The 25,763-nt window shown below is 43.1% G+C and overlaps 1 protein-coding gene across 2 annotated transcripts in view; it reads left to right on the forward strand.

Moving 5' to 3' along the window:
- Positions 1-18,492: 18,492 nt before the first annotated feature.
- sema6e (sema domain, transmembrane domain (TM), and cytoplasmic domain, (semaphorin) 6E) overlaps positions 18,493-25,763 on the forward strand; it is a 149,776-nt gene continuing 142,505 nt past the window's right edge. For both annotated transcript variants that reach the window (XM_041941749.1, XM_041941751.1), the window contains exon 1: positions 18,493-18,665. The gene's annotated coding sequence lies outside the window, so the exon portion shown is untranslated. The remainder of the gene's footprint in view (positions 18,666-25,763) is intronic.

Here is a 25,763-nt window from a genome sequence, read left to right on the forward strand (position 1 = left end):
TCAGTGTGACAGCTGCTGATCTAAGTGCGCCAAAGCCCGCCTGCCTCAATAAAGGTTAAAAAAAAAAAAGAAACACGCAATGTGCTTCACCCAATCATCACACTGCTGCCACTTCTCCTCCTGTGCTCACTTTTTTCCTGCTTGCTTGTTTGCTGTTTTTTTTTTCCTCCACAACAGCCTGAAGAAAGCGTCAGGCTGCCGTGATGTGTCAGTGCGCCTGTCACCTCGAGGTGGGGGGAGTGAGGCGGGGGCACTCACAGTCACATGCAATACTGCATTAATTGGTGTCACTTCAGCGGGGGGAGGGGGGTGGTGTTACATTAGCCCCTTCCCCTCTTTCTCCCTAACAGTCTAATTAGTCTGTCTGAGCTGCAAATACGCCTGCGTGTGTGTTCGAGCATGAACATAATTGTGTGTGTGTGTGTGTGTGTGTGTTTGTGTTGGGGGGGTTGTAAACTGGTGGGAGCATGAAGGACAGAGGGCTTTACAAGAGGGTGGCAACAGGGGCAGATGAAAAATGCCCTGATGAGTTCTGGGTCATCAACACCTTCTCTGCTGCTAATCAGCACCATGTTTCCTCCCCGCTCGTCCCCACCGCTGCCGCCGCCGCCATGGCTCCCTTCTGATAAACATCAGCAGATCCTTCAGATTCCAGCTCTTTGTGTTTCTATAAAATAAAATCATCTGATCATTTCAGAGCATGTCCACAGTGATGCGGATAAAATGTTTTAACATGTGAGCGAGCAGGAATTTGCAGCCCCGCAGCAGCAGCCAGCGTTTGGTTATTGCCTAGATGAATTCTGTAGCAGCCTGGAAGCTTTCAGTTGACCCGTCAGTACTTCAGAAAGGAGCTCTAGCAGCGACTTTTGGGAAGGATAGAAATATAGCTCAGGAATTAAAGAGGAAAAAGTTTCCTTTGATTGAAACGCAGTCCCCAAACTCCTAAATAGGTTCCTGTAAAAGTTCCTGCCATCAAAAAGCCATAAAAGTGCTTGTTTCCATCAAATCTGAAGACCTGTGAAGACGACAACACAGACGTTCTCTGTAGTTTTCTGTCCCCTGGAGATGAAAAGGTAAAAACACCAGGAGGACTGTGTCTTCATCTGATCTCGTTGTTTTTCTGCTTTAAACAGTAACCATGGTAACCACGTTAGCAAAGTTTCATCTTTTACTCTTGCTCAGCCGGACAGAAAACGTCTGAACATTTTCCAATTTTCCCACATTTCGGTGAACGTGTCAATAAGCTTCCAGGGGTGTGTTTTATGCAGATGTTTGCACATATTGTATTGAAGTCATTGCATTTATTATTTATGCAATCAAAGAGCGGGAAACATCCGGATGTTTTGCACAGAGCAGCCTGATTTATTGCTTTCTCCTGCAAACTAAAACTAAATTAAAAGGCAAGAAGCGGCGACATTGCCTCAACGTGAAGTCATGAAAATTAGCTTTTCAACATATTAATCTGAAGCACAAATAAAACGTAATTCAGAACTTCATGAATCACAACCTGACGGATGCGTATACAGATTAGATTAGAGCCTGCGCTCATGTATCAGCTTTACTCTGCTTCCTGTGTTTGTGGCGTAATTGCAGATAATTGGTTTTATTATTTCTTATCTGCAAACGTGTCTCTGCTCCTGGAAGACGATCTAATATCCCCGCAGGATTCACTCAGGCTTCACCTAAATCTGAATCAATAAATCAATTACTGCACTTTCCCTTTCAAGGTTAACAAAGTTTCTACGCAAAGATCCTTCATTCAGGAACAATCATTCAAAGAGCCAAGCAGTCATGTTTTATTGGCTCTGATATTATCTTGACATTTTCTTGACATTATTTTCTTGAAATTATTACCTTGACATTTTCTTGACAAACTACAACGGCTGCGTTCCGCTCATCAGCGCCGCTCCCCCTCCACAAATGGGAGCTTTGGGTTAACCTTTCACGGGGAAAACTGATATGGAGGGCTGGAAAGATTAGGCTTTTAATAACTAGGCCAATATTTGACACTAGACGTTCTTCGCAGTGCAAAAAAATATCGATACTGCTGGTCATTAAACAAATGGAGAACAAAAAAATATTGCTCTCGGACCAGTTCCCACTCGAGAGGTATGGCAGACGGACGCAGTAAAATATTTAATCACCGCTCTTTAAAAGCTCAGAGATTTATTCACCCTACACTGTAGAAGGCTGCAAATGGTGTGATCTGATCTGTTTAAAATACAGCCCTTGATCCACCCAGGGCAAGAGAGCTTTTCTGGCTCGTTTTGTAATGTGACTCGCTGTTTAACTGCCCACCAGTGATAGAGAGAGAGAGAGGGGGGGGGGGGGGGGGGGGTTAGGGAGCCAGCAGGCAGTGGAAGGTCAGCCCAATGTGAGCTGCCGAGCCTGGCTGGTAAACATCCCCGGGGAGAGGTGTAAGAGGCCGCTTACCCAGCCTCGACCCGGAGCCCACCAGGCACAGCTCTGCAGATGAGGCTGGGGCCGCGGAGCGAACCAGCCGAATCTCCCACTAACTCCCACTAAAAAATCATTCTCATTTGTTATTCACATGCCCTCAAGGGCCCAGCGCCTGCCTATCGACATCCACGCCAGCTTCTCTGTGTCTGTAGTACCTATCTGACTGCGGAGCTGGTGGGTGGACGAGGATGAGTTAATGCTTCTCTTTGAGGGACCTCGCATCACCTTTGATCAGGAATTTCACAACTTTTCATACGCAGAACAAAAGTGCTCCCAGTACGAAACGCACGCATTTTGTGGTGACCTCGCGAGGTGAGATGCATCATGTGTCGCCGCGGTGAACCCCCGGGCGCTCCGCAGCTGCCGCACCATGTGCTGTTTCTGCGATTGTTTACTCGGATTTGATGGATATGACGGCGTAATCCTCGTGACGAAGCAACCGCCGCAGCGAGCCCCGGGCGCTGCTCCTCGTGCAGCCCGCTTCGTTTGCGTGGCTGTAGTGATGTAAGCCGCTAAGACACAGCCCTGATGACGAGCACATGACGAGGTCGCCGGAAAACAACGTCTAGACGCGCTTCTTAACTGACAGCCGCTGTGAATGAGAGCCTTTGTTTACTTACATGAGACAAACCGCAGAGTTCTGTTTTCTGTCCTATCAAAGAAAAACTCCTCATTGTGATTATGATGATCGGACTGGAAACGAAACAGCTGAGCTAAAACCAAAAAGGTCGAGGTCCAGTCCCACAGATCTCATATCGAAGTTGTCTCAAGTACTTGATGCTGATGAATGACACTATAATTTGTGTTGTATCTAACATGTAAAATTAGTTAAATACATCACCGGTGAATATTTAGCAGATTCGCCCTGCCTTACATTTCTTCCGAAACACATTTCCTGTTGCTTTGGTCACATAAATGTGATCTGAGACAGGCCCGATGGAGAGCAATTTGTGTGATGATACCATGTTCACACTCCAGGACACGCCACTGTCCTACCCACAGTCAATTTTATCACATCAGGTCCCTGAATCTGCACATACCGCCAACTGTGCCTCATTAACACACACATATATATATGCACACAGACACACACACACACATTATATATAAAGAATAAAAAATCTCTCATTCACAGCTATTTGATAGATGCACTGTTATATCCACGTTAGACTATTTCTTTCCATGTATTGCATCAACTTCCTGTTCATTTTCCCATAGACACCTATGCGTCTATGTAATGTCGGCGAGTCAGCACCTCACGACTTGTACCTAATGCTGACTAACTCACAATGCTGGAAGTACTGTGTCCTCTATGTAGGCAGGTAGAAAATAAGGCCATTACTTTACACATGTGAGAGCCTGTGTTCAGCCTATATATGGCCCTGATGACTTGTTTTACATTTAAATTTAAAGGGAAAGTTTTATAGCGTCATCTGTAGCTTGTAACAAAAAGATGCTGCTGCTCCAAGTTTTACTATATTAACTGTTTTTATGTGTTTTTTTTTTTGTGAATGTGTTTCAACAGCAACCATTTCTACATGATAATCACACTGGATTGTGATTTCATTGCACTTTATTCTGTTTATTTAAACGTCACGTCTGAATATCTGATTCGCCACGGCAGTACACTGCTGACTGCCCTCTACTGTAAAAAACACACTGACTGTGGATCAATAAAACCCAAGCTATCCCTTTGACCACACCAAGCTGCCATGTGCAGATACTGCAGAAGGAAAACAGTTTGAAAACACTGGCACTGGATGTTAAAAAAGATTTGCATTGCACGAAATCTGAGATTTTGCAGATTCATCCAATATTTAAGTTGCTGTCTGATGATAGGGGTTGCTGTGACAACCCCCGCCAACTAAAAGAGGATAAGTTTCTTTGAATCACATCTCAAGTGTTCTTCCATTTTTCCTCAAGTTCTCGGAGATTTTTTAACTTATCGTTGGCCAAACACTCGGTAGCTGTTTCCATTTGTTCTGAGCACTTGAGGACTTCTCCTTCGTGCTGACTTCGACTTTGAGATAAAAAAGTTCATTCCTGACCTCGGAAACAGCATCTGGCAGAGCAGCCTCACCACAAGGTCCACTCAGACCAGCAGACGTTCTGGAGCGTTTGATTGCATCACACTACGGACTGAACCTTGTGGTGACTGCTATGACAACTGCTGTTTCCAAGGTCAAGAATCAGCTTTCAATCAAAGCATGAACGAGAATCATTGTGGGGCTGAGAAAAAAATGGAAAGAACATTGTGTGATACCATCGAAAGCTCCAGAAGAGCTGCTAAACGGACCTTATGTTGAGATCATTTTGTTCACGAGGACAAGAATCGTCAAGAACTTTCAGTTTCTTCACCTTGTTAGAGTGAGGTCAGAAACCCTCGCTGCTGTGGGCCTCTAAACCCCAAAGAGACCATTCAAAGCTGTGCATATAGAGTTGACTCGGACTGAATCTTCTGCTTCCCTTCTGTACAACACTGAAAGTCACCTGCTGTATATGGAAACCTGCATCCATTTGCGACAAGTTAGAATTGTGACTCGGATTTCCCAGTTCAGTGCCAGTTCAATGTGTGTGTGTGTGTATGTGTGTGTGTGTGTGTGTATGTGTGTGCGCTACATGAAAACTTTCTGCTGTGTGTGCAGGTGATCGGCTCTAAGCTCCTGTGAACTCTGGGCAATTCTCTGAGTAATAATCCCTGAAATCCTGGAAACCATCAGGCAGATCCACCAGCGCACACTAACAGAGGGGATGTGCAGACCGCTGCTCCTCTTCCTCTTCTTCCTCCGTGCCCCCGCCCCCCTCTGCAAGCTGGCTTTCTTCAGATGGGTAATGATGCTATTTGGGAGGACAGCCTTGATAACTCTGCTGAGATAATCTGTCGTTGTAATCCTCTCTTCTGTAAATTGGACCCTTCGACTGCCAAGGCAACGGTTCTGTGAAGTGCTTTTGAGAGACGCTCTCCCACAGATTACCCCACTCGTTTCCCATCTCATCCCCCATTTCAGCCACTTTCATGTTGTCATTTTCCTGTTTTGTGTATTGCTTTTTTTTTTTTTACAGAAAAGATTGTGATCATTTTTAAGCACAGCAGTTTTTTTTTTTTCCTCTAAAATCCAGTTTGAGTGTTTTACCCTTATCGTTTCATGAATGTCCACGAAGTTAGGGACACTGCATGAGGTGGCTGTTTGGAAGATTATGATTGCTCATAATAATCAGCATGCCTTCAGGCAAGACTGTGTTTTGTGATGTTTCATGTGCAACAGAGGGGTGAAAGGAAAGAGGCTGTATATTGTACTTTGAGATGATGATGGTAGAACTGCATAAAAGCAGCTCTCTTTGTCCTCCAATATCGTTCTGATCCTGCAAAAGAGAAAAATCTGAGAAGAACTGAATAATTGTGTTAAAAATATAAATACAAGCTGTTACATTCATTTTTCTGTTTTGTGGTTTTGTCAGAGGGTTTGTGTGTGTGTGTGCGTGTGTGTGCGTGCATACTGTATATACTGTGTATAAAGTATATACAGTGTATACTACTTGTATATATACACTCAACCAAATATGTGACACAAAATGTAGGCATAAAAAAACATCACTGACGGCCTTAAAATCCAAAACAGCTGATTTCAGGCTACAAAAATAAAATCATGATCCTCATTAGTCACCATCTTCATCCTCATCATCTTTATTCATATAGTACTTATACATGCTGACTTCTTCCCCTCCTACCAACTTCTTTGATAAAAATGTTTTCTTTTCCAAAACGAGCCACAGACTCAGTCGAGGAATTCACTTCTGGTTTTAGTCTTGTTGTATTAAAAACATATCAAGGCTCTGTTGAGGGGTGTTTGCTTTGATTGACAGACCGCCTCAGGCTCCACATTTAGATTTTACACATTTACATATAGACACGATATATCAGTGAGCAGTAACCACAAACTCCAGGCTTTACAATCTCAGTCGATACAGTCAGTCCTGGGGTTTGTGATCTGAAGGTCGCCGGTTCAATCCCCAGACCAGCACGATAAATCTGGACGTGAGAGTGAAAGCGTTTGCCCTTCCCTCGTTACCCCGGCGGAGAAAACATTAAGCAAGACACTGAACCCGCTCCAACAGACCGGACTGGGGTTGTACTGGGCAGCTTCCAGGTGTGAGTGTGTGCTGGCAGACACAAAAATCAGACAAATCATGGCCTGCTGCTTCAGACACCCATGAAATATGGAATATAATACAGGAAGTCCAGTGTGAGTAACAGATTGGCCACAGCAGCAACTTTTGTATCCTTCAGCCTGACAATCCATTAAAACATAGCAAACCATGGCTGGGCTGTTACTGCAGCATCTTGCCGGATGACAAAGTTGAGGCAGGTTCATCCATCTTTCTTTCCAGGTCACCCTGAGTCACCCTGAGTCCTGGGCATTGACACCGCAGCTGGATCGCCTGACAGACTCGTGCTCTGTCACAAAGGACTGCTGTTGGTCTGAACTATGTGAGCGAGTTCCTGAGAAAATCTAACAAATCTACCTGGTTAAGTAAAAGCATTTAAACAACCAGAGCCTTGTTGTGCTTTGCCCTGCTCAACACTCTACTTCTCACACCATTTCGATGCTACATCCTGCACGCCTTGCTTAGCCTGTGCCTGCTTCAGTTGCTGTTCAGTGTGCACACGTGCTGCAGTGAAAATCAAACAATGACTGTTGTCAGATCATGGAGAATCTCAACAGGCTGCAAGGGTTTGATACAGATTTTGGACTGAGATACATCAGTTATCTGCTGTTTGGTTGTTGACATCTCCAGATTAGTCATGTTCTGCTGATTCGTGTATGCAAATGATCATTTTAAGGGTATGAATTGCCAATCTGTGTGCATGTTACTCCATTGCCTGGTCAGGGTTAACTCTGACCTTTACCCACGTACCCTTTCAGTGCATGCTAAGAGACAACACACAGATCCATGTTCTGTATTCTGCCTCTCACTTGGCTCTCCGTTCCCGCACCTGCCTGGTTATTGATCCGCACAGGGTCGACTCCCTAATGGTGGAAAGACCTTCCTATTCTAGTGATAATAGAGGAGTCACTCCCCTCCTCTTTTGTAGACAAAAACTCATCTCTTCAAGAAGCACCTCACATCAACGTGTCCTCCAAACAGTGACTCATATCCCTTCACCACAGCTTTCTTCTTAGTTTATTCTCACATGTTCTCATCAGAAATCTCTCCATTTCCTTTCATCATCCTGTAGCAGCAGTGTTCTCAGGGTGCTGTGGTTGTGACCCTTCACCTTCTCAGCACTCGCTTCTTGTAATGATAGAGATCTACTGCAGGAAGCTCATTCAACTGCGGGCCCCGCTGGAATTTGTCAGCCATGGGCCATCACTGCAAGTGAAAGTGGATGACTGAAAAAAGAAAGGCCACAGGGGGAAAGTGTACAATATAGTATTTTATTAGGTGGAACATTGCAGCACAATAGTGATGTATAATGCAGGAGCACTTTGGAATGAAGGATATGCAGTGCAGACTTTATTCCTTTTAATGGAATTAAGAAAAACTAAGTGAATGAAGTGTACGCAGTATATCTGTCATTCTAATGTGCTCCCGCCTTTTACCTGAAGTTATAATAGTTTGTCACTATCCGGTGAAAACTACATATCACCAAATCTCCTTTTACTTTGGAGCACACCAACCTCACTGTACATTACATTATGGATTACTGTTTTGTCTGGTGCCACGGACCATTCGGGACTTTAAAACCAGCACTTTGCACATAAAAAATGTACTATTTCTTTCTCATTTCACCCAAAATATGTTCCTTTGCAGGCTGAATCAAAAATTAAAAAGGGCCAGAACCCTATTGTAGAAACAATCAAGGAGCCCAGTTCAGGAAAGACTTGCAACAAAATGCAGCTATTAATGGGGCAAACGCAAAGACTCAGCACGCTTCGAACTCATAACGTCCAAAGTATTAATACCAGTTATGAACAGCCACACTTTGGGGCCACAGTCATAACCTCCTCCTGGCTGAATCACACAGCCTGAGTTCTCCCAAAAAATTCTGTGTCTTTGTAATCTTGACAAAATGCTTTGCACAAACGCAGATAATGGTCCAAACTCTTCTTAAAAGCATGCATCAGGTTGAACTCAGTTGTGTGAATGAAAGGGAGAATTTGAGAGTTACTTTCACAGCTCTGTGCGCTTTGTCAGTCGTTGTATGAGGTGGGCATTATTACCCAGTTTGGGGAAGTAACAATTCAAAAAGCAGCAAAAGAGGATTTAACAGTACCTTCACTCTCAGGCTTTTTTCCCAACCATGCCTTAAGGTGTAGACCATTAACACTGACTATTTCTGCTGATGAGCTAGTTTTAGCTATCAATGTGACGCAATAGCAGCTATAGCAGGAAGTTAGATCAGAAATACCAGAAAACAGCAACAAAAGGGGTTTTGAGGACCTACAAGTGCTGCATATATGACTAATTCAAAAGCACAGTGGGAAAATTACAGCTGCAAGTTCTGTCCCTGCCTTCGCCGTCTGCTTTACATTACATACATTTACAGATTCCAGTGATCTGTCTCGACATCGGGGCATGCGGGTGACGCGTCCAGCGACCAGCTGAGGAGAAGCAGGGCAGAACAGCACATTTCCAGCCTCAAGGTGAAATCTGGGGATGTGTGTAGCTCAGTGTCACTGAAACCCATTCATCCAGGTAATGTTGGTGCGTGATGGTCAGGAGGCCAACAGCACCACGGGTCCCTCGGGGCAGAGAGTCACACTCCCACCCAATTAAACACTCATGTTATCTGTGCTTTATGAGATGCTGGTGGGCAAACTGTTACACTGAATTCATGTGCTAGAAACACCAGATAAACAGCTTGGACCATTTCTGATTTCAGTCATTGATACACCGATTGTCCCCAAAAAACACCCTTATTGGCAGCAAGGGAGCTCTCTGTCAGCCTGTGGCAGTTGCAGACTCAGGATGTCTGTGGGGCAGAGGTGAAAAAACAAAACAGGGCACCAGCTGCATGCAATGGGTCACCAGCATGCAGAAAACTGTGATGCATGTATGGTGAAACAGTTCCAAACCCTTTTCTGGCATGTAGGGCATCCAATGTATGACCCTGCATCACATTTTCTCCACTGGAAGGGGACCGTTCTCGCACACTGGGCCACTGTGGAGGGCAGTTTCATGTTATATTTACTATAAGGGCACCCAAGAGGGCACTTTTCCTGCATTTATTCCACCAGTATAAAAAAAAAACAGAAAAATTGTGTTTTTCATGTGGCGAAAAGAAAAAAAGAAAAAGCATTGACCACGTGCATCGGGCCAGCTCCTGGCTGAATGTCACAAGGTTCCTCAAGATGTGTTCACTGACACGAATGCTAACCACATGCTGGTGTTCTAGCCACAGAGCAGTGCAGCTCAGGGGCCTTGTGGTCAATGAGTGTGTCCTTCAGCCAGAGACTGGAGTTCAGACTGCAGTGTCAGCAAGTGTCCAGTCTGCTGGGTCCTGCTGGGGTGTCCTTGTGTCAAACAGCGAAGCTCTACCATGAACATAACATGGAGTGAATGACAGAAATAGTTTTGATCATTCACAAACAAATACTTTGGCGTTGGCTCCAGGTTTTTTTGTTATTTCCATGTTTGTGAAAGACACTACAGTCGAGCTGCGGTTTGCATTATGTTGGGGCGAAGCTGAAGCTAATTTTGAGGCAAATATCTGGCTCTTTAGCTGCCAAATGCTCCCATATATGTCCAAAAGCTAGCTGCTAACCTTGTTTATCTATAGCTTGGTGCTGAGCAGGAAGCATAAAGTTGGTTTAGTAGATTTTTTTCTGAAACATCAGCTGCATGCTGCTGGAAATAAGGTGAGTCTGTAACAGTAAAGCTGCAGGCCATAAAACCAAAACACTGAGCTGAAAGATGCTAAAAAGCTCTGAAGAGCTGCGGGAGGCTGGAGTCTGGTGATAATTCTCTGTGAATTTCACATGATTTGCTCCACATTGTTTGTATAAAGTAATTGATTTATTATTTTTGGCCTGTTTACGTTCAGTTTTTAATTTAAATTTTGTTTTAATTATCTTGTTATCTTGAGACGTTAAACCATCATGTTGTGACCAGGAGTTAATGGTGTCAATATCTAAAGATAACAAGAGATTGTTATAATATTATACGTAGGCTTCCTGCACTCTCAAATATCATTTCTGAGCTGTTCTCCTGTGGGATTTCTTCCCCAGCCATGAACGAAGCAGTCTCATCATCCTGCAATGATGAGATGTTTTAAGTCACCCGAAAACAATATTTGATACCTCAACATACCGTTATAATTAAACCGTTATCTTGAGATGCTGGCCTTTGTAAAATAAACACGAGCACCATTTGCTGTCTTGGGACAATAGAATAATGATGATGCGGTAACAGCTTGATATCTGGAGACAACAAGATAACTGAGTCATAACCTCCAGACAATGGACATAAAACATTACTAGCAATAGAAAGCACATATGCTCCGGGGATTCATTCATTTTCAGACCATTACTAAGATTATCAAAGTATTACTAGTCGTAGCTGTGGTAGTTTTGTTCAAACAGAAGGAGCTTAACGACCATCTCTTCCAACCATATGCTACTGTTTGATGACTTAACACAAAATCATTGGTATGCAACAGTGGCTACATCGACTGGAAGGGTATCACGAGAAAGCACCGACATCTGCGTGAGCTGGTGAGGTGCATCCAGCTGACGTTCTGTGACAGCAGAACATTTCAGTCTGAGGCTCAGTGTTTTGGCAGTGATGGGAGAAGTGGGAGAGAATTCCAGCTCCTCCTGTTCGGCTTCCATTTCTCCTGAAACTCACCTTTTGACATCAGCTCAGATGATAAACAAACAACCAAATCTCTCCTAAGCTTTGTTTAGTTGAAAAACCTGCTGGGGATTATGAATCCCAGTATTGGATTAAGATCACACAGACAGCGGATACACACAGCGTATCGCTAATACAGCCAAATGGCTAGACATGTTTCCAGCCTCTCCTTATGGCTGCTTGTGTAGTGAAGTCACCACTTCTTCATCCTCAGCTGTGAGTGATAAATACGGTCAACCAGATACTTGGATCAGGAGCATTAGGTATGTTTTACTTCCCCTCTAATGGAACTGGAAATGTAACCTCGACATCAGTGCTGCCGCATTTCTATATAATGTGACGACTACAAGATTTGATCTGTGTGCAGTCTGTAATGGGTATGTTTCAGCTGTTTTCATTTGAAATGAAACCATGAGGAGTACCTGTGGACTTTTAGCTTGAATGTAAGTGTGTTTACATTCACGTCAAGTGAACAGGACTTGTAGCTCTTTGTAAAACATATCCATCCAGGTTTAGGACAATGCAGCAAAGGAAGGATCTGTTATGTACAGACCAAGCAGCAACCACTGGGGCAACTTGAGGCTGGTTCCAAAAGCGAGTCATTCCCCATAGACCCCCATATTAAAATGACCAGCTTTACAGCAGAAATAAACATGTTTGCAGCCTGGTAAAAAAAAAAAAGATTTCGGTCTCTATAGCTAATTTCCATGTTCGTGATAACCTACAGGGGTGAATTTTCATGTAATTCACTAATTTAAATGACATTAAGGCTTAAACCTATGCATAATTATAGGCATGGCCGCTTTGAGTGACAGCTAGCTGCTTGGTTTCAGCTTCATGCAGCCTGCTTCAGCTCCACCCACCCTCCACCTCTTTGCCCATTTTTGGATTGGTTTCGTGGAGTCAGCAGCTGCTGTCACTGAGAAACCTGCGTCTAAAACTATGTCCGTGTTTCCTACAGTCTGTGGTGCAGACAAGGCAAACTATTAGTTTTTAGTGGCCACACATTTGAATGTCCTTGGCTGTCAGTCGCCTCTTTGACTCCAATGATCATGTGTCTCACTTGCCAAGGACGAGACAGCCCAGTATCCAGAGGATTTACACTGTGTTCATATTGGATGATTCTTCGGAGCACCACTTGTGTCCAATCTTCTGTACCAGTGCAGGGAGCAGTGTGTTCTTATTGTAAAGAAAAAAAAAAAAAGGTGAGAAATAAGAGTTTCGAGCTCAGGGTGGTGGAGAGGAGTCCGACTGTGCTGCTGACAGGAGTTTGCAACCCATGAGATGTTTTTATCCGACCATAAAAACACCTTTAAATGGGAAACATTTTACTCCACTCTGTCAACATTATATATATTTGTCTAACAACATGTTCAGGTTCTGCATTAAAGATATTTGAGGTTAATACTGACTAAAATGTTCAAAATCAAGACTCCATCTTTTTTTATTATTGTTATTTATCACCAACTAGAAATATTCCAGCTGTTTTGTGCATCATTTTCTACAAATCTCCCCAAAATTCTCCCTGAGATATTTGGCATCTTTGGAAATAAAGTTCTGTAGGTTTAAACAAGATCAACGCTCCTTCTCAAGCTTTACCCAAGGGTTTTGTTTGCCTGACCTCGTCCAACATCAACATCCTCACTGGCAATGGGGTCGAGACCAGACTGAGGGCATCACCAGATACCAGCTGCCTGCTCATTTCACACACTCATAAACTGCAAAGGAGTTAAAACCAAATATTAAAAAAGATGAGTGCATAGGTCAATCTGACTTTCTTTTACAACACAGTCCCACAAAACTGAGGAACAATATCGCCTCAGAATATTTTAATTATTGTACAGATCAGCTGGTGTAGATGTAAACACCCTCAAACTGAAGCTGACATTTACCATGAAACAGCAATTTGATTCTGCATATTTAAGTGTTTTCTGTAAATACAGGAAGCTCAGGAGGGACTTGTCAGGGATATTGATTAGTATTCACAGTAGCCAATAGCTCTGAATGTGCGTTACCCTCACCACAGGATGACAGTATTTACTAGTTCAACATAGAGAACAGCCATGAGGACAAACTCTTGTTCAGTGAGCTAATCCAGTAGCATAAAGGACACTCCCAGTCAGAGGTGAGCAGTAACTGCCAGACCAGGGAGCCAAATCAGGCGGAAAGATTTCCAAAGTTGCATTTTTGCTGACTTCTTCACTTGTGCGCATGAAATCGTACATTTTGTAGCATTTTCCAGGAAAAAACAAACTCTAAAATGCAATTCAGAATACCTCCAAAATGACCTCTTTGTCTTTAATGGGCCAGATACTAGCATAGAGGTGATGATCAGCGCGAGATGTATGTGATAAATAAAATGCTTCGCTCCAATGTCATCGTCATTTTAAATTGATTATGATAATTTCAAAAAGTGCATTGCTGTCTTCTTTCCTTCTACAGACTGCAAAAGAATTCAAATAAAAAGCTTAAATCTCCTTGCATGATAAGGAACACATGCACAACATTGCACCGCGGCAGAATAACAATGTCTCTCTGTCGGCTCAAGTTAGATACATTTACAAAGACACAAACAGGGATTACCACACAATATATGCATACCCTTCAGCCACATACACATATTGAAAAGTTCCAGAGTGGAGAAAGACAAATTGCACATAATTTCAGTCCATTTGCACACGCCATCAATCCAAGCTACCTCATATTGTATTCTATCCCGGTGGAATAGCATTAATACATTTACATATATTAATGATTGTTGACAGGCAGGGATATGCTCAGCTTCCTGGTAAATACAGGTAGATATTCCCTCTTGTTTATAGACGGTCTTTGCAGTCCTGTGAGAGGACGACACTAAAGCCTTGTGGAACATTGTCATCATTATGCTGGATTCAAAGCCCACACCTCTCCCTCTCTGTTCTTCAGATTTCAGTGCTTTGGCTCGCTCAAAGAGACCCATGGGACCAAACGCAAAATATATAGCTTGTGTGTGTTTCTCATAATTGCCTCTAAGGTGACGCAAGTCTTCGAGCCGTTCCAGCGGGCTCCAAAACAGGCTGTTTGAATTCAGCCATTGTGCTCACACGCTCCTCCCTCAGCACAGGCATTTGTTGATGTACTGCAGCGTGATTGTCAGTCCTGACTCACAGGAACATGTTATCATGTTTGGTGTTCAGGTTGCAGGCCGTGTGTTAGGGCATTCCACAAAACGTACTGAAGAAGTGGTTTGTCCAGTGATCGCATCAGCAGTTTATGGCAGGTTTATCATCATAATGATAACCTGCAAATAGCAATGATAATTCATGAGCAGTTAAAGATAATGTGAACGTAGATTAAAAGCCAGATATGATATAAATACTCACCGGAGCAGATAAATGAATACATAAATAAATAAATCGATTAATCCATTCTTTTGACATTTCTACCCATATTTTCTTGTTTTATAGTGTGTTTTTCCTGTTCCTGTACAGAATGAAGACACTTAATAGACACAATCTAGGTAATCCTCAGTGCAAAATGACCCATATAAGCATTTTAGAGTCATAATAATAGAAATAATTGTTATTATTATTATTGTTAAGTAGTCACATCCTGATAGCGTATGCCTCTGTCTCATAGAGCTTAATTTCCATCCAAAAAATGTAGCCCTAACCTTAACCCACTCCGATGATGTAGGCATTGTCATGCTATCACAACCGCATCAGAGCTGTAGATGCTGAATTCAAGATTCAAGATTCAAGATTCAAGAGTCTTTATTGTCATTGCGCATGGCAATGAAATTTTCATGCCAACAAGACAAATGTCACTGCACAGTGGTTAAAATAGTTATGTGATCATGTGTTATACAGTATAGTGCAGCACAATTTAACTCAAAATATGGACAGAAACCTCAGGAAGATGTTGAACTTTTTATATAAAAATGAGAGTGGAAGAGGAATTCTTTTAAGAAATCTGCTACCTGGCCGAGACTAGTGGAAGAGACTGAAATCATCACTAATATTCAGTCCTGATACTTTACCCAGTATCATAACCCTCCCGCTAACAACTCCTCAGATTTGGAATATCACAATATACTGGCCAGAAAATAATACAATATTAACCAATGTGAGCAACGTTTACAGAAAATTGTGTAAAAATATTGAATTAAAACATTGTGCACCAGAGGAATGCTCATTTCACCAGAGGGAGTCTCTAATATCCCTCAGTGTCTTGCAGGCTTACTGCTGCAACTTCCGTGTTCCCATGCAAACGAGTGAGCAGCAGTCTGAATGATGATGGAAACCCGCAGCATTGCTGCCCTTTTCTAACCAATTATTGTGTTCGAATTTTTCCACACCTCTGTTGTTTTTGCTGGATGCGTGCTTTTGTGAGATAAGACAGCAAGAGGAAGCGAGTTCACTCTCCTTTGTATGCTGACAGTCACAAAATAAAGTAGATGAGTCAAATCTTCATCACAAATGTAACTCCTTGAATAAGCATATAATAAAAAAATGAATGGAGAAGATGAGGTAAGATTTAAGGAGATTTATTGGCAGAATATTCAGAAATGTAATATAATATTCATAGTTATGATTTGGTAAGTGTATCTGTACCTGATCAATCATCTACAGAGGGAGCAGGTCCTTTTCCACAGATTCCACCATATTGCACCGCCGTGTTTCTAAAAAAGCCCAGAACAGACAAACACTGGATTTAAGTCATGTTTTTTGTGGCAACTGTAGTTTTTACTGCAGTCTTCAGTTGGCTGCAATCTGCAACCTCACCACTAGATGGCATTTCAACAAATATGCATATTCCCTTTGGTGCTGACAGTTAGTTGAGAAGACTGATATTGTCTGTATGGTAAATTTGATGCTAAAGCCACCAGGTCATTAGCTCAGCTAAGTATAAAGACCTTAACCTCTATAAAACCACAACTGGTCAGTTTTTTTCACTTTTATATGAAATAAACTTACAAGCTGTAACATATCAATCATTGAGCATGAGAGGTGCAGCCAGGAGAGCTGTTTCCCCACATTTTCTATCATAATGATCAATTGCCTGTAGCTTCATGTTTACCATGCAGACATGAGAGGGATAAATCAAACTCAGCAAAAAGTTTTCTTTAATAATACCAACCCAGAGTAGCTTTTCACATGTAGAGGTCTACAAGCACCCGACCCCCAGGCTCTTAAGGTGTTTGAATTCAGGATGCAACCACTACTCTGCTACTGTGAAGAAAAGGAAGAAAATTCAAAAGGAGAACAGCTTGTCAATATATCAAGCCGCCTTACTGCCAAAACCCATACTGGCAAAATATTGTGGTGAACTGAGGCTAGCCAAAGATTTAGCAAGTCCACGCGAATCATGGCACGCAAAGCTTGTGTCCTCTTCCTCCCCTCGAAAGAGCCTCACCACAACAGGCAGCATCGCGCTGCCAAGAGAAATGACTGGAGTAAATCTACTAGTGTTGAGTCAGAGCCGACCGAAACTCACAGCTATTTTCCTGCGGCTTGAGGCCAAAGAGGAATTTAATGAACAAGCATGACCTGAAAAGGAGGCCATCTTATTTATCTGACTACCAAAGTGGCTAACAGTATATGTATCATAACCAGTGCAGACAATTGCTGCAGGAGCCACTTGAACTGCTGCCCCCCCCCTTTTTTTATAACTTAGGAGCATTTTGACAAGAAAGACTGACTGAAATGGAAATGCAGTAGATGAAGGCTATGAATGAGTCAGTGAGTCCACGGCCATCTATTAGATTATCATCAAAGGCTGTTGCAGAGTCAGACCAAATGCTTCAGCACTGCCATCTCTGCACAGGTGTCTTATTAGTGTTTCTGGGAATAGACTGCGCACCACCATCACCGGCTGATTAACTGTTGTTGGTACACTTTGTCCCTGCTTTTCAAATTGTATTCAGCTTCAATTCTTCGTAGGTCATTCATAGTACACAGCAGCTTCCTACAGGAACATGATTGATTTGAGAGAGACAATGTAAGTATGCATCATATATATTCATCTGTACAGTTCACGTTGTTGTGTGCAGTGTCACAGTGATTTGTTGTTTAACCAATACCGTAAATTGATTGCCAGAAAATGAAAAATAAAAGACAATGAAATAAAAAATGAAATGAAAAATAATTTTTCAAACGAAGACGCCAAACTCTTCTGTAAATCAGATGTTTACCAAATAATACTAACTTCACTAATGATGAAAATAACAGTTAGTTGGAGTTCTAAAGGATTGATATGAATAATAATTATAATCGTTTTAATTATAATAATAAACTATTTGTACCTGTCATAAAGGAATTGCTGCTCAAAGTGCACTACAACGGAGAAATCAAATGCATCAAATCAAAGTATTTCACATGAAAAAGACATAGAATGAACATAAAAACAGGGATAGAAAATTGATAAAATAAGATAGAGGATAAAACCTGCTTGACAATAATAACAAAAACTGACAAACAATAAATAAACAACAGTTGACAAAAACTGAACGATGACTGAGAATATGAATAGCCAGATTTACAAATTACTTCAGCATAAAGTAAAGTGTAGTTGTTGTAATTCCATGTACTGTAAAGATAAAATAAAACTTTATTAATCCCATGACAGGCAAATTAAATTGGTACAGACAGCAATGTGGATTACAGACATAAAAAGATCAATAAGACAAATAAAAAAGACACAGAATTAGAAATAAAAATAAACTATATATGTATATGATATGCAAAATATGTACATTATATATAAATGAATATACTGAATTGAAAGTGTAAAAAAATATATTAGTATGCAAATACATGATACCATACACTTCCTAATATGGTATAATGCAATATAATTTACAAAAGAATAATGTGGTCAATGTAGTTTTGAATATTTCCTCCAATAAAGTCAAACTATGTGTGTTTAAATCCCCCGTCCTGCGCTCTGATTGGCTGGCTACAGGTACACGCGCCCTGATGTTCTGGCATTGAACATCTGGGAGAAAAGTGAGCCGAGCGGGGCGGGGCGCAACACAAAAACTGAACAATAAACCAATCGCAAACGACACGATCCTAACGTCGCTCCGTGATTGGGTGACGTGCCTGTCAAACTACCGCGTGGGGGCGTGGCTTGAGCGGCTGCCGAAGTGTTGTGATTTCAGTGTAGCTCCAGTCTGTCACAGCAGTGAGGGGCGCCTTTTCGCTGCTCTGGCGCTCTGGGATTACTAACCGTTTCACGATAAAAACTCTTAAACTAACTACTCTGCCTTCTTCACCGCGACTTTACCGCTTCGTCTCTGCTACAGTGTCTGCTCTGAGAGACAGCGACGGGTATTTTTTCCTCAACGGACCCACGAAGGAAACAATACGGTAAGAAGTGGTTCGCTTGCTAGTTGAGGACTTTAACGATGCTGCTGCAGCTGCGCTTACTTTGCTCATTAGGAGTCTGATGCTCCAAGTTTACCTCAGCGGAGAGATTATTTCACCGCGTAGAGGGCGTCCAAGCCTCTCCATTTAATTTAATCACGTCAAAACAACGTTTTTTGACACGTTTAATACGCCTGAACTCTGCCCAAGTTGCATTTGCGGTCCGGAGACACCGCTTGTTTTTCTCCCCTTGGCTGTTTCCGAGTCCTGAACAGCAGAAAATCTCAAACCAGGACCAGCGAGCTGCTGCGTTTGGACACAAATTCGCATGTTTATGTACGATTTCATGCTTCAGACCTGCAGCACTCACATCACGTTTCCGCTCTCTGCTGACTTGCTGCGAGAGTCCTCAGCAACTTGTCCCGCATTAGCGGCTGATAACGCGTCCCTCTGAGTGGCATCTTGCCCGGGACGCTAATTGAATTTGGATAGCCCGGTTTATTTTCCAGCGGAAACAGGCCAGGTCTGTTTGTGTGAAGAAAAGCGACTGGCTTTCTTTTACTGGCGGATAGCATTGGATCAAATTGATCTCGCCGATGCCTGGAAAAGAAACAACATCTGCGTTAGTGTGGGATCATATTAAAAGGACGCGTTAGATTTTACCTGCACAATAATGCTTACTTCATCTGCAGTTTTGTGTTGGTGCCAAACTCGGAGGGAAAGCGATGAGCTCATTGTTCTAACAGGTTTCTGTTTTGCACGCAGACTGCCAGCAGCAGCCTGCACGCTTGTGTTGCATACGATGCGCAAAGACATTAGAAAGCTGTGTTTTTTCTCCCGTAAGGTTCCCTGGAGCCGCTGGTGGTTATTTATGTTGGAATGGGTGCTCAGAGCTGCTCTTGAGCCATCCTCTGCTGAAGTGGGACCATGATTTGTCTCAGCCTGTTGTGCATTAGCCCTCTCATCGCCCCTCAGTGGGTGTTCAGTTTCAGCTGAGGCTAAGAACATTTCAACAATAAATAAATCTCCTCTACGCACAAACAGAGACAGATTACACCACTGCTTTTTCGATCTTGGCCTGCTGGCAATGTTACGCCTGACTCGAAGGCATCTTAGACCTTTTTTATTTCTCTCACATTTGGCCCTAACCTTGCAAAAGTTTTGCAGGCATTTTAAAAATGAATGTTCTGCTTAAGGGTGACTTTGTGTTGATCGAACAGCACAGGCAACTTTGGCTCGTTCAGAATGTGCTTCTTGTCTTGGCCGCTGTGGAGAAAACATCACGCACTCCTTGTTCCAGTCAGATGTTTAAGTGGAGGCTGTGTGGTCAGGTCTTGTGATTTTTCTTTTCCCTCGTCCCTGCACGTCTCAGCTGCTGCAGTGATATCACAGGATGGGGAGGCCGCTGATGGCTCGCGGTTTCCTACCACAGTTGTACAGTGACTTAGCACTCTGCGCTGCTCGGAGGACACTGCGATGTGGTTTCAGGTTATTTTATTTGACATGTTGCTGGTCTGCTGACAAGGAGAGGTGCTGCTGCCCTGCAGGAGAAGTGAGATGCTCCAGTCTCTGAGACCGTCTGATGCTCCCCACCGTGTCTGCCTGCACTCCTACTTACACTATATATAGTGCATACAAATCTATATTCAGCCCCCGTTTGTGGCCGTCTCCCACGCTCACAAACAATCAAGTCCTCTCTGTTGTTTTTACACAACGCCATTAGGAAAGTCACATTCTGCTGACGGGTGAGTTACAGTCCTAAATGTGAGAGAGTGCACAGTAGCAGCAGAGCATTCATTTCCCCGTCACCGCTGAAAATTGCTCGCTCTTCGTCCGGCTCTCATTTTCAGGCCCTGATAGGTCCGTCGCTCAGTTAGCATGGTTAATGGTGCATTTAGCCCAGTTTGTAATTTTATTTCCGATTTCCATTTCGGCACTTGCTTTTAGTTTGAAATGACAAGAGGCCTCGGCGGAGGGGCCCCGCGTGTGCAGATGGCATCTTCCTAATGGGTCCTCAGGGTAATGATGGTTGAAATAGGCTCCTAACCAGGGGCTGAGGACCGTGGCCCTTGGGGGACGTTCAGCAGGCCTATTTCCATTTACATCATCGAGATAAAGTGCTCAATATCAGGACATAGCTACATATAACAGCCCCACACACACACATATATACACACACTCAGTTTGGATTGGTCAGAGGAAAAAGCTGAATTTCAGTAGGAAATATGAAGACACGATTCATAAAATCCTCAGGTGAACCTGAAGTGGCTGAATTGCTACACTCACGCTCATTTCCCCCCATTTCAGGCTCAGCAGAACTTGAGAGCATTGGATAATATTTTTTGGGCTATTGTTGTGGCACCTTGACAACAGTGATTTGTCTGAAGTGTCTCAGACCTCGAGCACATGGCGGCATTGTGCAACTGCCGGCGTCTGAAGAATGGGCCGGTGCAGCGCCGTGCTTCAGGAAGCAACAGTTAATCTCAGCCCCTCATCCGCGACATATGGGACTTTGTTTGGCCCTGCACCTGAGAGAGGCACCGGTCTGTAGCACCTCATATTTCATTTTGATAATGGCTGGTTACCCGTGGCAACTGAGCAGCCAATAAGAACCCGGTTTCTTGAAGTGGATAGTGGAAAAAGGGGGAAGCGGGCGGGTTATAAGGATGTGAGCTCCAAGACCGTGTCCCTCCCCTTCACCCCCCCAGCCTTTTCCGACTGGTTGTGTTGTGTCCAGTGAAGGGTGTGGGACCCCTGGGGAGTGAATTATTACCTGTCAGCCCCGCAGGCTCCTTGTCATCCATAATCCAGGGCTGACACAGCACAGGCCGGTCCAGGCTATCTGTTGAGACCACCGGGCCTTGGCCTCCAGGTCTGGCCCCGTTTGGCCACCCCTAGCAAGAAATCACATTAACATGTTGCATCAAGCGTTACAAATGCACAGGTTGAGAATAGCAAGCGGACTTGCCTCTTACCTTGTGCAGCGTGGTTGAAGTGGGTCCTCCATCACTGTCCTGACTGCATGTGGCTTTTTTTTTTTTTTTTTTTTTCAGTCGCTCTACCAACTGAGCAGAAATAACTTCTTTCATGTGCTTAGAAGAAAAGTTTTCCCTTGTATTTTTGCTGATTCAGTGCACAATATCTCCCAGGTATAGTTGCCTAAATTGCATTTAAAGTTAATTTACAGATTGCCTGTGGCCGGCACATAAAGTTATAGTGCCAATTTAGTTACATCTGTTTCCCTATTATTGTTGCAGCCTTCTGGAAGTAAAGGTGAATACAGTGGATGTTTTCGCTGCTCACAACCTTTTCTGCCATTAGCCCAATCATCAGCTATTATATTTGAACCCTTGGCAGGCTTTGAATTACTTTTGATTCCAAAAACAGGCGTGCAGTGGCTTCCCTCCTGCGGTCCCGGTGTGGTTAGTGCAGGACTGGAAATTATAGCCAAGCTGATGAGTGTGTAAATTTTGGGAGGAAAAGCTTTGAGTTCAGTGAAAGGCTAGAGGGAAGGAGAGGGAGAAGAAGAAAAAGATGGCGGGAGGCGGCAGACCACAAACTGGACAAGTGACAGGCCTCGGCCCGTCCGTCCAGACTGGCTGTCTTCCTGTGGTTTTGTCGAGCTGCTCTTCAGAAACGTTAACCCCTTGTCGAACACGGGCTCGGGCTGCGCTTGCCAACCCGCCTCGGCCACAAGCGGCACTGGATGGCTGTCTTGTTGCGCTTCGTGAAGCACAGTGGATGGAGTCCAGCAATTAGAGGGAGAAATATAACCTGTAGCTCTCAATGTCAGCAAATTGCCTCAGATTTATATTTTTTGGCCAGAGAGCGTCCTCTGTCTCATGAAAGAATCTTTGTTAAGGAACCTCTGTTGCTGCATGTTTTCAGGACTTTTCTTCTCCTTTGTTTCATTTCCATGTAAAGTCATGCACCGAGGTTTCTGTGTGTTGTTTGTGGTCGTAATACTTGCAGATTCATGCTTCATGTCTCCGTCACTCCTGTATTAGTTGCCCTTTAGATGATGAAGAAGAGAGTAGCTTTTCATTCTATAGCATCCCAGACAAACACTCCTTGACTTGTGTAACAAGGGGGCTGTGCATGCTGCCCACCGGGCGGCTTGGAAGCTGCATGCACAACAAAAAGGATCTCTCTTGAAAGGGAAGAATATGAATCATCCAGAAATGAATCCTTGTCGTTTTTCATGCATATTTCATGTGAAGAAGTAGCTAATGCGGCTTCATATGTGCGTGGATTTTCAGCGTTTTAAAGGATTATTAGCTGATGACTAAGCGCAAAGATCCTCCAAAACTCCCATTCAGCTGCGTCACCCACAATCCCCAGAATCCTGTTTATTTTAAAAACCCGAACACTCAGTAGCATCATATTAACTCCTGAACGATTAAGATAATACAGACATCACAGCACTTTTCCTCTCGCCACCATGGAGACGAGAGAAACAGAACTTCCCCTCTAAATCCGCTTCGATTCTCCTCGCGCCTGTGTTTAATGGGAGGAAACGACTGAAATAAGGCCACGAGCGTCCCTGTAAATAGCATCTGGCCATACGTACCAGTTATTGATCGTTGAACTCTGAGTTGGGTGGGCTGGGGGGTGGCAAAAGTGCATTGGTTTGTTGCTCCAAATGATCTCTTAATCACTTCATAATGAGGGCAGACCTCCCGCATCATTGATTAGCCAGCCAGGCTGAAAGTGGAGCAAATCACCCCCCGGACTTCCCAATCTCCCGTCCCGCTTGCCGGTGGTGGAGAAATGAGACACGGCCGTAAAAGTTTGGGTTTTTTAGCAGGAAACATTACAATATTTAATGATCGTCACAGATTTTGCCAAATCGTTTGTGCCTGTAACTGCAATAAAACGTGAATTCACTGAAACTGATCGTAAAGCTCCTCATCAAACTAATTTATGTCACATGTGTACTCGGTAAATTTTAATCAATTATTTTTACTCAACTTGTGTGTCGTTATTCAGGAAGAGGAAAAGACTCGATGTTGGAGATATTGCAGCTCACAGAATGATCACTTATCACTGTGTCGATGCTATTTCTGATTTGTTTTGAGTGTTTAATTGATTTGCTAATTGCTTAATTTAGGTCACGTTTTTTTCTGTTTCTGTTTTTGTTTGAATTAGACAGCACTAGAGGCGCCTCATGCTGATACATGCAGACAGGTATAAGACCAGCACGCACCTGGCTGGGTCTGTTTTTTGCACTCGGAGCAGAGGAGGCAGCCGTAGCCGTGATTGCTTTGTTTGCTTGCCTGTCTTTGATAAATGAAGAACCGGAGGGACAGCAGGCTCCTCACCTGGGTGCAGTCGTAAGGTGCATCAGTTGCATTCTGATTTCAAGCTTGTTTGATTTTAATTATGACGAATGACCACTACGGATTGTGTTAGTTCATCGTTTGCAGTGTTGCAAATCAGGATTTTGGCATCAATGTGATGAAGTACCTTGATTTGCTTCCTGTTATTTTTTATCCATCTGCTTCTTATCTATAGTTGTGTACTGCGTTTCCATGCAACATCACCCTTTTCTCTCATCTTCATCTTCAGCTGTGTGTTGATGTGGGTTTTCTGTGCTTCGTTTCCTAGAGATTGGCTCTCAATCAAGTGGTGTGGGTGGCACCGTAGCGTCCTTTTCCTGGGATTTTCAATTTGTGAAGTTTTCTTTTCTGTTAGCGGAGTTATTTCTTTGCCTGTTCTGCCATGGCGGCTATCACAGCCTGTACTAACAGCCCAGTTACTCTCCTATTTCCTCCAAACAAACGGCTGTTGTTGCTGCAGGAAATGTAACCATCCATCTTTGTGCCAGAGGTTATTTCCCTGGAAAGACCCACCAGACACCCAGAGCCTCTCACCACCTCGCTCTGATTTGGTGTACAGTCTTAAAACGAACGTCAGGCACAGCATGTCCCCCTGAATCCGAGGGTCTCATCCCAGAAAAAAACATCACATAACAATAAAACAACCAGTGATGGAATGTAACTAAGTACATTTACTCAAGTACTGTACTTACGCACAATTTTGAGGTACTAATACTTGTACTCTACCATATTTTGGAAGCAAATACTGCACTTTTTACTCCACTACATTTATTTGATGACTTTAATTACAAGTTACTTTGTAGATTCAGATTATTAATATAAAATATAGATCAACTGGTTAATTTTGATGTATTGTTGTGCATCAATCATTGTAATCCTGCAATATGATATATGTTTTTCTGAAATTGGCCACCTTCAATGATATTTTGCTTAAGTAAGATTTGGAATGCAGGAGTTTTACCTGTAACTGAGTATTTTTACACTGTGGTTTTGCTACTTTTAAAGTAAAAGATCTGAGTACTTCTTCCACCACCGAAAGCAACACATATCCTGCCTTCAGTGACACAGACTGGAATCTCACAAGTGATGGAGTGATGAAATCGAGAGAAAATAAGTGAGCCAGACATGATAGAAAACCAGGTTGGCTTGATTTAAGTTGGCTGATGATGCCTCAGAATTCGCTGTCAGCCGCGTTTGTTTTGGCTCGATTTTCAGGCCGTTCGTTGGTCTGCTGTTTAAATGCGAGCGAGTTGGACAAACTTCTCTGCCAGACTGTTTTAGTTTAGGTTTGATTCAGGAGTCAGCCGCATGCCTAAGCTCCTGCTTTGTGCAAATTTAAGATAAGAAAACTTTTTTTATGTCGTTTTAATGCAGGTAGTCGTGTGAGGGCCGTCTGTAGAGGCTCTGAAAGTCGTGTGAAGTTGTGACACGGAACGATCCGCTGAAGTTTAGACGAGAGTCAGCTGATCATTTTCATTATTGATTGATATGTCAGTTACTTTTTGATCTATTGTTTGTCTATGAGGCGTCAAGAGCTAAATGTGCTGTCTAATAACTACGTTTTGATTGACCTGAAGCTGAAACACTCAGCTGATTTAATTGATTAGTCGATCTACAGAAAAAGAACAGCGTTATAGATGCACTGATTAGTCTGTCAATTGATAAATGAATCATTAGTTGCAGCCCTTTCTTCACCTGCCATGTACAGATTACAGTTAACATATAAAAAAAGCAAAGTTTGGCATTGATGATAATTGATTAT

This window comes from Chelmon rostratus, chromosome 8 (genome assembly GCF_017976325.1).
Source record: "Chelmon rostratus isolate fCheRos1 chromosome 8, fCheRos1.pri, whole genome shotgun sequence".
Lineage (NCBI taxonomy): Eukaryota > Metazoa > Chordata > Actinopteri > Chaetodontiformes > Chaetodontidae > Chelmon > Chelmon rostratus.